The sequence below is a fragment of the Schistocerca serialis genome, chromosome 1 (genome assembly GCF_023864345.2).
Source record: "Schistocerca serialis cubense isolate TAMUIC-IGC-003099 chromosome 1, iqSchSeri2.2, whole genome shotgun sequence".
NCBI classification, from domain to species: Eukaryota; Metazoa; Arthropoda; class Insecta; order Orthoptera; family Acrididae; genus Schistocerca; species Schistocerca serialis.
In genome coordinates this window covers 1,167,864,023-1,167,877,031 of record NC_064638.1, presented here as the reverse complement: position 1 = coordinate 1,167,877,031, position 13,009 = coordinate 1,167,864,023, and the positions used below count along the sequence as shown (strand labels likewise).

General features: G+C 45.0%; 1 pseudogene; it reads right to left on the bottom strand.

Moving 5' to 3' along the window:
- Window positions 1-10,330: 10,330 nt before the first annotated feature.
- On the bottom strand, window positions 10,331-10,448 carry LOC126424720 (5S ribosomal RNA; annotated as a pseudogene).
- Window positions 10,449-13,009: the final 2,561 nt, after the last annotated feature.

The window sequence follows — 13,009 nt, the reverse complement described above, 5'->3', positions numbered from 1 at the left end:
AACGATAATCGCTAGTTGCGACACTCAAATCATCTGGAATTACGAAGGCAACTCCTAAATATGAACGCGTCCGACGCCTCAATGCAGCCGCTACAATAACCTAACTACACTACTGGCCATTAAAATTGCTACACCGAGAAGAAATGCAGATGATAAACGGGTATTTATTGGACAAATATATTACACTAGAACTAACATTTGATTACATATTCACGCGATTCGGGTGCATAGATCCTCAGAAATCAGTACCCAAAACAACCACCTCTGGGCGTAATAACGGCCTTGATACCCCTGGACATTGAGTGAAACAGAGCTTGGATGGCGTGTACAGATACGGCTGCCCATGCACCTTCAACACGATTCAACAGTCCATCTAGACTAGTGACTGGCGTATTGTGACGAGCCAGTTGCTCGGCCACCATTGACCAGACGTTTTCAGTTCGTGAGAGATCTGGAGAATGTACTGGCCAGGGCAGCAGTCGAACATTTTGTGTATCCAGAAAGGCCCGTACAGGACCTGCAACATTCTGTCGTGCATTGTCCTGCTGAAATGTAGGGTTTCGCAGGGATCGAATGAAGGGTAGAGCCACGGGTCGTAACAGATCTGAAATGTGACGTCCACTGTTAAAAGTGCCGTCAATGCGAACAAGGGATGACCGAGACGTGTAACCAATGGCACCCCATACCATCACGCCGGGTGATACGCCAGTATGGCGATGACGAATACACGCTTCCAATGTGCGTTCACCGCGATGTCGCCAAACACGGATGCGACCATCATGATGCTGTAAACAGAACCTGGATTCAACCGAAAAAATGACGTTTTGCCATTCGTGCACCCAGGTTCGTTGTTGAGTACACCATCGCAGGCACTCCTGTCTGTGATGCAGCGTCAAGGATAACCGCAGTCGTGGTCTCCGAGCTGATAGTCCATGCTGATGCAAACGTCGTCGAACTGTTCGTGCAGATGGTTGTTGTCTTGCAAATGTCCCCATCTGTTGGCTCGGGGATCGAGACGTGGCTGCACGATCCATTACAGCCATGCGGATAAGATGCCTATCATCTCGACTGCTAGTGATACGAGGCCGTTGGGATCCAGCACGGCGTTCTGTATTACCCTCCTGAACCCACCGATTCCATATTCTGCTGATAGTCATTGGATCTCGACCAACGCGAGGAGCAATGTCGCGATACGATAAACCGCAATCGCGATAGGCTACAATCCGACCTTTATCAAAGTCGGAAACGTGTTGGTACGCATTTCTCCCCCTTACACGAGACATCACAACAACGTTTCACCAGGCAACGCTGGTCAACTGCTGTTTGTGTATGAGAAATCAGTTGGAAACTTACCTCATGTCAGCACGTTGTAGGTGTCGCCACCGGCGCCAACCTTGTGTGAATGCTCTGAAATGCTAATCATTTGCATATCACAGCATCTTCTTCCTGTCGGTTAAATTTCGCGTCTGTAGCACGTCATCTTCGTGGTGTAGCAATTTTAATGGCCAGTGGTTTAGTTCTGCTGACATGGAACATCGTGAGTCTGTATTTATCTCGCTCACCCTCAGTTAAATGTTTCATTTCTTAGTTCGAGTCCTCTGGTTTCTCAAATTCGTATATGCTTTTTTCTTGACTGAACAATGGTTGTCTCTATATCCAGGTGCTGTTGCTACCTATTTCAGTGCCTTTTTGTCTTACTGAACTGAATGAGTTTCACTGTCGGCATACACTTGCTGAAAAATAATCGCAACACCAAGGAGTTGCGCGACACAAACGAAAATTGGCAGGCGTGTTTCTACATCTGGAAGATTATTCCTAGTGAAATTTCGTGCCAGTAGCGCCACTACGAGGATGAAAATCAGGTTTGCTTTAAATACACGCTGTCAGCACGTTAGTTACTTTTGAGATTGCCCTTGTTTATGTTTGTCAAGAATAACTTTAAGGCGCCAAATACGCCATTATCAACACCTCCCTGAGTTTGAACGAGAACTTGTAATAGGACTAGGAGAAGTTGCACGTACCTTCTGATATCGCAGAAAGACTTGGTAGGACTGTAGAAACTGTGCATGATTGCTGGTAGCGGTGGGCACGAGAATATGCTGTCGGAAGACGACCGGGCTCCAGACGGCCATGTGGCGTTACCAAGAGGGAAGACCCTTCGTGTTCGGCGTATGGCCCTGGATCATCGTACTGCATCTGTAGCAGGAATTTGAGCAGCTGTTGGCAGCACAGTGACACAAATCGGTTGCTTCAAGAACAACCTTGGAGCAAGACGCCATATAGCATGTATTTCACTGACCCCAAAGCCCCGCGCCATTTGCGAATTCAGTGAGAGCTCACTGGAGGGCAGGGTTGAGGTCTCTTCAGTTTTCTGATGAAATTTGGTTCTGCCTCGGTGCCAGTAATGAAATGAAATGAGCGTAAGTGATGGCCGTGTGTTGAGTGGAACGTAGCCAGCTAAGAGCCTGCAACCAACCTGTGTGTGTGCTAGACACACTGGACCTACACATGGAGTTATGGTGTGGGATGCGATTTCCAGGAGCACACTCGTGGTTAACCCACGCACCCTGACTGCAACTCTGTGCGTCGATCTGGTAATTCGACCTTTTGCTTTGCCATTCATCAACTGCACTCCAGGGGTGTTTTGCAACAAGATAACGCTCGCCCACATACCGCTGTTGAAACCTAACATGCTTTACAGAGTGTCGATACGTTGCCTTGCCCTGCTCGAGCACCAGATCTGTCTCCAATCGAGAACATTTGGGGCATCATCGGACGACAAAGTCAAGCGTCATCGGAAACCAGTGTTAACCGTCCCTGTATTGACAGACCATGTGCAACAGGCAAGCAACTCTACTCCAAAAACTACACTACTGGCCATTAAAATTGGTACACCCATGAAGATGATAAACGAGTATTCATTGGACAAATATATTATACTAGAAATGGCTTGTGATTACATTTCCACGAAATTTGGGTGCATAATCCTGAGAAATCAATACCCAGAACAACCACCTCTGGCCGTTCAGAAATGGTTCAAATGGCTCTGAGCACTATGGGACTTAACATCTATGGTCATCAGTCCCCTGGAACTTAGAACTACTTAAACCTAACTAACCTAAGGACATCACACAACACCCAGTCATCACGAGGCAGAGAAAATCCCTGACCCCGCCGGGAATCGAACCCGGGAACCAGGGCGCGGGAAGCGAGAACGCTACAGCACGACCACGAGCTGCGGACCTCTGGCCGTAATAGCGGCCTTGATACGCCTGGCCATTGAGCCACACAGAGCTTGGATGGCGTGTACAGGTACAGCTGCCCATGCAGCTTCAACACGATACCACAGTTCATCAAGAGCAGTGACTGGCGTATTCTGACGAGCCAGTTGCTCGGCCGCCATTGACCAGACGTTTTCAATTGGTGAGAGATCTGGAGAATGTGCTGGTCAGGGCAACGGTCGAACATTTTCTGTATCCACAAAGGCCCGTACAGGACCTGCAACATGCAGTCGTGCATTGTCCTGCTGAAATGTAGGGTTTCGCAGGGATCGAATGATGGGTAGAGCTACGGGTCGTAACACATCTGATATGTAACGTCCACTGTTCACAGTGCCGTCAGTGCGAACAAGTCGTGACAGAGACGTGTAACCAATGGCACCCCATACCATCACGCCGGGCGATACGCCAGTATGGCGATGACGAATTCACGCTTCCAATGTGCGTTCATCGCGATGTCGCCAAACACGGAATGCCTCCATCATAATTCTGTAAGCAGAACCTGGATTCATCCGAAAAAATGACGTTTTGCCATTCGTGCACCCAGGTTCGTCGTTGAGTACACCATCGCAGGCTCTCCTGTCTGTGATGCAGCGTCAAGGGTAACCGCAGCCATGGTCTCCGAGCTGATAGTCCATGCTGCTGCAAACGTCGTCCAACTGTTCGTGCACATAGTTGTTGTCTTGCAAACGTCCCCATCTGTTGACTCAGGAATCGAGACGTGGCTGCACGATCCGCTACATCCATGCGGATAAGATGCCTGTCATCTCGACTGCTTGTGATACGAGGCCGTTCGGATCCAGCACGGCGTTCCGTATTACCCTCCTGAACATACCGATTCCATATTCTGCTAACAGCCATTGGATCTCGACCAACGCGAGCAGCAATGTCGCGATACGATAAACCGCAATAGCGACAGGCTACAATCCGACCTTTATCAAAGTCGGAAACGTGATGGTACGAATTTCTCCTCCTTACACGAGGCATCACAACACCGTTCCACCAGGCAACGCCGGTCAACTGCTGTTTGTGTATGAGAAATCGGTTAGAAACTTACCTCATGTCAGCACGTTGTAATGTCGCCACCGACGCCAACCTTGTGTGAATGCTCTGAAATGCTAATCATTTGCATATCACAGCATCGTCTTCCTGTCGGTTAAATTTCGCGTCTGTAGCACGTCATCTTCGTGGTGTAGCAATTTTAATGGCCAGTAGTGTAATATCCGGCACCTGGACAACAAAATGCATTCACGTTTGCATGCTTGCATTCAACATTCTGACGGTTACGCTGGTTGTTAATGTTGTAAGTGGGCTACTTCTGTGTTGGCAGCGCTGTGTAGCGCTTGCATTGGATGTCTGACTGCACTTTGTTAGAGACTCTGTGGCCGGTCAGACTCGTTGTTGGAAGTTAATCGCCAGTACTGTTGGGCAGTTGGAAGTTAGTCGTCAGCAGTGATGGAAGTACTGTTGGGCAGTTGGAAGTGAATAGCCAGCTGTGATGGATGTTAGATGTGAGAAGTAGCATTGATGGAGGGTAGAGGTCTGAAGTGTTAGCGTAAGCTAACGATCTGTACATGTTCGACTTGGAGATTGAATATTATTCATGATTATGTACCTTTGTACTAGATGTCAATGACGATTTATATTCGTGTTTGAACTGGATGTCACATTATTAAGGTAAGAAATACATTATTTAGCTTGTAACAAAATCTTTCCTTTGCTAACCACATGCCTATTAGTAGTTGATGGGTTTGGTAGCTAGAGTCTTTCATTTACCTGGCAGTATTGACGCTCGCTGTATTGCAGCAGTACGCGTAATGAAGATTTTTGTGAGGTAAGTGCTTAATGAAATGTATAGGTTATTGTTAAGATTTCTTTTTAGTCAGGGCCATTCTTTTGAATTAATTATTTGAAGTCAGGTTGTAATTTTTTTGAGCAGTCAGATTGCGTTGCGCTAGAATATTGTGGGTCAGTGTTAACATGATAAGAGCGCGACCGCTACGGTCGCAGATTCGAATCCTGCCTCGGGCATGGATGTGTATGATGTCCTTAGGTTAGTTAGGTTTAAGTAGTTCTAAGGATGTAGAGGCTTGTCTCACTAGGGGTAAGACAGATACTGCCTACAGGAAAATTAAAGAGACCTTTGGAGAGAAGAGAACCACTTGTATGAATATCAAGAGCTCAGATGGCAACCCAGTTCTAAGCAAAGAAGGGAAGGCAGAAAGGTGGAAGGAGTATATTGAGGGTCTATACAAGGGCGATGTACTTGAGGACAATATTATGGAAATGGAAGAGGATGTAGATGAAGAGGAAATGGGAGATAAGATACTGCGTGAAGAGTTTGACAGAGCACTGAAAGACTTGAGTCGAAACAAGGCCCCGGGAGTAGACAACATTCCATTAGAACTACTGATGGCCTTGGGAGAGCCAGTCATGACAAAACTCTGCCATCTAGTGAGCAAGATGTATGAGACAGGCGAAATACCCTCAGACTTCAAGAAGAATATAATAATTCCAATCCCAAAGAAAGCAGGTGTTGGCAGATGTGAAAATTACCGAACTATCAGTTTAATAAGTCATGGCTGCAAAATACTAACGCGAATTCTTTACAGACGAATGGAAAAACTGGTAGAAGCGGACCTCGGGGAAGATCAGTTTGGATTCCGTAGAAATGTTGGAACACGTGAGGCAATACTAACCTTACGACTTATCTTAGAAGAAAGATTAAGAAAAGGCAAACCTACGTTTCTAGCATTTGTAGACTTAGAGAAAGCTTTTGACAATGTTAACTGGAATACTCTCTTTCAAATTCTGAAGGTGGCAGGGGTAAAATACAGGGAGAGAAAGGCTATTTACAATTTGTACAGAAACCAGGTGGCAGTTATAAGAGTCGAGGGGCATGAAAGGGAAGCAGTGGTTGGGAAAGGAGTGAGACAGGGTTGTAGCCTCTCCCCGATGTTATTCAATCTGTATATTGAGCAAGCAGTAAAGGAAACAAAAGAAAAATTTGGAGTAGGTATTAAAATTCATGGAGAAGAAGTAAAAACTTTGAAGTTCGCCGATGACATTGTAATTCTGTCAGAGACAGCAAAGGACTTGGAAGAGCAGTTGAACGGAATGGACAGTGTCTTGAAAGGAGGATATAAGATGAACATCAACAAAAGCAAAACGAGGATAATGGAACGTAGTCAAATTAAATCGGGTGATGCTGAGGGAATTAAATTAGGAAATGAGACACTTAAAGTAGTAAAGGAGCTTTGCTATTTAGGGAGTAAAATAACTGATGATGGTCGAAGTAGAGAGGATATAAAATGTAGACTGGCAATGGGAAGGAAATCGTTTCTGAAGAAGAGAAATTTGTTAACGTCGAGTATAGATTTAAGTGTCAGGAAGTCGTTTCTGAAAGTATTTGTATGGAGTGTAGCCATGTATGGAAGTGAAACATGGACGATAACTAGTTTGGACAAGAAGAGAATAGAAGCTTTCGAAATGTGGTGCTACAGAAGAATACTGAAGATAAGGTGGGTAGATCACGTAACTAATGAGGAGATATTGAATAGGATTGGGGAGAAGAGAAGTTTGTGGCACAACTTGACTAGAAGAAGGGATCGGTTGGTAGGACATGTTTTGAGGCATCAAGGGATCACAAATTTAGCATTGGAGGGCATCGTGGATGGTAAAAATCGTAGAGGGAGACCAAGAGATGAATACACTAAGCAGATTTAGAAGGATGTAGGTTGCAGTAGGTACTGGGAGATGAAGAAGCTTGCACAGGATAGAGTAGCAAGGAGAGCTGCATCAAACCAGTCTCAGGACTGAAGACCACAACAACAACAGTTCTAAGTTCTAGGGGACTGATGACCTCAGATGTTAAGTACCATAGTGCTCAGAGCCATTTGAACCATTTGACATGATAAGAAAAACTAAAGAGAAAGTAGGCTCAGTACATTCAGTTTTACTCAGCTGTTTCAGAATCAAATAACGTAGAAGTTTCATCCTCTCAGTCATTCAGCAATTTAAGTACAGACACACACTTTTAAATTGAGAATTTAAATGTACCAGCGTTTCACATTTGCAATGTGTTTTCTCCTGCTTGCATTAACCTGTGATCTTGCTATGGTAATCACTTAAATATCTTACCTAGACAAATGTCTTACCGAAGTTTTATTACTCTACATTAATTATTTTTTGCTGTTGCTATTTTTTTTTGGCTCTCGATCTTCCACCATAACCGAGTCCATCAACAAGAGGTAACAAATATGAGGTAGCTAAGGAGGTGGAAACGTGGGTTCTACTATGCCAAACTGCTTGGGAGCTACAACAGGAAAACGCAATTAATTAGCAGGAGTACAAAATAAGAAAGTATTTATTACGTAACTTTCGTGTAGTCCATGATCTGTTGGTTGACAATTATAGAAGACGCGACTAGACTAAGTATCTGTAGAATGACATAATTTACAAGTCACAAATCTTGCAGAGACGAATTAATCTCTCGTAATCTTGGATGTCGAATCCGGTGAATTTAAAGACTAACTTGGCTGCGGACATGACAGAACGTAGAATTGTTTATAACTGCCAACTTAGTACTGTTGACTTTAATGTAGTGCTATTACGAAACTTTACAACTGGGCTACAAAGACTTGATGGCAGACCACTGAACGCGGCTACGAAGTGTAGACTGGCACAACTGCACTGTACTCCTGCTACATATGAAGTAGCCTAGCGGCGAGCATAAGTACTGTGACTGGCTGTGTACTCTTTGGCTGGCACAGCCGTTCTTCTGTTCCGTTTATCGACAGAATCGCAACCGGCGGATCGATCTCTCAGGCGGCGGTGTGGTCGTGTTACTGACGACATCAAATTTTTTCCGTCAGTGTATTTGGGAAACTGCATCACAAGAGGTGGTAGAAGCCGGAAAGAAATTGTGAGCACGTTTAAATACCATTTAATTTGAGTAAGATGTTACTCACCAGAAAGAACATCAGTCTGGAAATAAGGAAACGGATCATGAAAGCGTTTGTTTGGAGTATGGTGATACACGGGTGTGAAACGTGAACAATAGGAAAACAAGACAGAAGACGGCTAGAAGCACCGGGGATTTTGTGCTACAGAAGAATGATGATCAGCTGGCGAGGTCGAGTTACCAATGGAAAGGTACTGAGAAGAATACAGGAAACGTGATGTCTGTCGAGGCACATCCAAAGAAGAAGAGACAAATTCGTAGGACACTTTTTATGACAGAACATCTCTGGAACAATATCTGACGGAGATATTGAGGGACGGTATCGCAGGGGAAAACCAGAGATGTCACGCACACAGCACGTTGAGAATGATATGATATGTATGAAGATGGTATCTGTTCTTTCGGACGTGTCCGAAAGAACAGATACCATCTTCATATAGCTGAGGCTAAGCGGTTATTGACCTTCTTCTTCTGTGCGGATGCACACGTATTGCCCGAACTCTTACGGGACTCGGTGAGATTGTCTGCCGCAAGTAATGAGTGTAATGGGCAGGGGCACTACGAATGTAGTGTCTGGACATTAAGTTGGGAATGTGGGTCTCACGGGGAGCGTGCAAGGAATAAGTCCCTGCACTTGCACTATCCTCTGTGCCCTTGGTGGCTCAGGTGAATAGAGCGTCTGCCATGTAAGTAGGGGATCCCGGGTTCAAGTCCCGGTTGGGGCACACATTTTCAACCGTCCCCGTTGATGTATATCAACGCCTGTCGGCAGCGTAGGGTCTTGACTTAATTATCATTGATATGATATGCACTACATAGGCAAAAATGAAGAGGAAGTCAGGCGGAAGAGGAGAATGACATAGTGCTGCAAACAACCTCTGGTCTGAGCTTTACAGACTTTCATCAGATTTTAATGTTATTCTTTGCAAGATTCGCGTAATTGTCTTGAGATATTGAACCATAGTCCCTGACTAATGTACTGAAAGTAAACTGGTTGATACGTCTGGTACCTCTGTAATTGTAATTGTAGCCTTCATCGTCAACACTGCTTTCTTGTTACTCGGCAATGTGACTAGTGAACGGTGTTGACTGTAAAGCGTTGCTTTTACACCTGCCACCGTGGCGACGTTTCCAGCAGGAGTAGAACTGGGCCGTGACTGGGACCGCAGATGCCAACAGTTTTAATTTTCCGCGATGTCCGCGGCGTCTTGGTTTAATTAAAACGGCCCTGGAAATTAAAACCGCTGTCAGCGGCAGGATTGGGCGACCGCTGTGGGGCGCGCGCTGTTAATTCCAGGTGACGCATTGTCAGGCCGGCAGGGCGCCGCCAAAGCGAAAGAGCACCCAGGTTAGCGGGAGCGCTCGGCGCCGACTCGAGGCGAGTCTGCCTCGAAGGCGGGCTCGCTTCTGGTTGACTGTACTGGCTGGCCCCTTCCATGGTAATGATCTAATCATTATTCGGCTGCTTACCCCAGTTACCTTTGTTTCTGTGAAAATACCTGCGTAACTGTGAGGAAGCCTGTAATACGCAGTCACCACAACGGAAGAAAGTTGGACGTCTATGAGTGTGGTGTGTGCATTTCACAATCTCTGAGTCTGAGATATTATTATCGCGAGTTGTAGCGAGCGAGCAGTTGTCGAGGGGAGTCGGAAGTGGACGGAAGCAGCGTGCGGTGGAGAAAAGCCGCGCGACATGAGAGTAGCGCCGGAGGAGACTTTGGTATTAAGTGAGGACTTTTTGATAATTTACCTTTTCGCTGCATGTAATTTGTTGGCTGCTTGCGCACTGGAGGGATTTTGTCAGATTTATATATGCTTACACTCAGTCATATATGTATCTTTGTTGCGACCAGAAACGTGTTTATTGAGTATAGAACTAAACTCTTCCCGAACAGCCCATGAAGGGCCAACGGTACCGACCGGCCGCCGTGTCATCCTCAGACCATAGACGTCACTGGTTGCGGATGTGGAGAGGCACGTGGTCAGCATACCGCTCTCCCGGCCGTATGTCAGTTTTCGAGACCGGAGCCGCTGCTTCTCAATCAAGTAGCTCCTCAGTTTGCCTCACAAGGGCTGAGTGCACCCCGCTTGCCAACAGTGCTCGACAGAACGAATGGTCACCCATCCAAGTGCTAGTCCAGCCCGACAGCGCTTAACTTCGGTGATCTGACTGGAACCGGTGTTACCACTGCGGCAAGGCCGTTGGCCTTATTGAGTATATTGTGGAATAATTAAAAATTCACCAATTGATGAAACGGGTTCGTAATTATTTTCACAGACGTACGGAAACATGTGTGTGACGTTCCGCCTGTGAAAATAATAGAATTATGGTTGAGAACAAAAAAAAGAAATAGGAACAGAAAATTAATCATTCCTCCCACGAATTATAAAGAAATCAATTTTCAACAATGTGACACTCTTGACACAGACTTTTAATTATTCCACAATGTCTGTACTCAATAATATAGTGCGGACGTCAATGCGAGATGCTTTTAATGGTTTCCACAATGAAACATTGCCTCAAAATATGGTAGAGAACCCAAAGAGATTCTGGTCGTATGTAAAGTACACCAGTGGCAAGAAACAGTCAATACCGTCACTGCGTGATAGTGACGGAAATGTCACCGATGATGGTGCCACTAAAGCGGAGTTACTAAATACAGTTTTCCGTAATTCCTTCACGAAAGAAGAAGTCAATATTCCAGAATTCGAAACCAGAACAGCTGTTAGCATGAGTGACATAAAAGTAGATATCTTAGGTGTTGCGGAACAACTCAAATCACTTGAGAAAGGCAAGTCTTCCGGTCCAGATGGTATACCAATCAGGTTCCTTTCAGAGTATGCAGACACAATAGCGCCTTTCTTAGCAATCATATACAACCGCTCACTCGACGAACGGTCTGTTCCTAAAGACCGGAAAGTAGCACAGGTCACACCAATGTTCAAGAAAGGAAATAGGAGTAACCCATTGTATTACAGACCCATATCACTAACCTCAATTTGCAGTAGGATTTTGGAGCATATACTGTACTCGAACATTATGAATCACCTTGAAGAAAATGACTTATTGATACATAACCAACACGGATTCAGAAAATATCTTTCTTGTGCTATCTCTTTATTCTCATGAAGTAATGAGTGCTGTCGACAAGGGGTCTCAGATCGATTCCATATTCCTAGATTTCCAGAAGGCTTTTGACATCATTCCTCGCAAGCGAATATTAATCAAATTGCGTGCATATGGAGTGTCGTGTCAGTTGTGTGACTGGATTCGTGATTTCCTCTCAGAGAGGTCACAGTTCGTAGTGATAGACGGTAAATCATCGAGTGGAACAGAAGTGATATGTGGCGTTCCGTAAGGTACTGTCATAAGCCCTCTGCTGTTCCCGACTTACATAAATTATCTAGGTAATAATCTGAGCCACCCCCTTAGACTGTTTGCAAATGACGCTGTAATTTACCGTCTAGTAAAAACACCAGACGATCAATTCCAATTACAAAATTACCTAGAGAGAATTTCTGTATGGTGCAATATGTAGCACTAAACAAAGAAAAGCGCGAGGTCATCCACATACGCACTACAAGAAATCCGAAAAATTTTGGGTATACGATAAATCGCACAAATCTAAGGGCTTTCAGTTCGACTAAATACCTAGGAATTAGAACTACGAGCAACTTAAATGGAGGACCACATTGATAATATTGTGGGGAAGACTGTGATTTGTAGGCAGAACACTTCGAAGATGCGACAAACTCACTAAAGAGACAGCTTACATTACACTTATCCGTCCTCTGCTGGAATATTGCTGCGCGGTGTGGGATCCTTACCAGGTAGGATTGACGGAGAACATCGAAAAAGTGCAAAGAAGGGCAGCTCGTTTCGTGTTATCACGCAATAGGGGTGAGAGTGTCACTCAATAGGGGTGATAGTGTCACTGATATGATACGCGAGTTGGGGTGGCAGTCACTGAAACAAAGGCGGTTTTCTTTGCGGCGAGATCCATTTGCAAAATTTCAATCACCAACTTTCTCTTCCGAATGCGTAAATATTTTGTTAACACTCACCTACGTAGGCAGAAACGATCATCATAATAAAATAAGAGAAATCAGAGCTCGAACAGAAAGATTTAGGTGTTCCTTTTTCCCACGTGCCATTCGAGAGTGGAGTGGTGGAGAAGTAGTATGAAAATGGTTCGATGAATCCTCTGCGAGGCACTTAAGTGTGAATTGCAGAGTAACCATGTAGATGTAGATGTAAACACGTTTCTGGTCACAACAAAGATACAAGTATGACTGATGATATGCATACATAAATCCGACGAAGTCCCTCCACTGAGCAAGCAACCAACAACGACGTGCAGCGAAAAGGCGAATAACCAAAAAATCCTAGATTAATACCGAAGTCTCCTCCGGCGCTATTAGCAGAAAGCTAGGCCTCTGAAAACGCTGAGACGCCACCGAACATACAGCTATTACAAAATATTTGTTTAAGGACGCAAGACCTATGGACTCTGGTTCATCTCAACTTTTTCAAGAGTGAGAAAAAAGAACAACAGTCCCAGATGGAAGCTGCCTCATTGACCGAGAAGAGAGGCAAGAATAGCAAGGAATGGCTTTTTTCAGAGGAGAACTGTGCGAAGGAAATCTTTGGTTAAATACGCAAAAAATAGCCAAGAGGACAGGATCTGCACTCTCTGAGGAGCATTTTGATTGTTTGGAGATCGGGAGATTCAAAGCGCAGCCAATCAGATTGAGCACGTATCGAAAC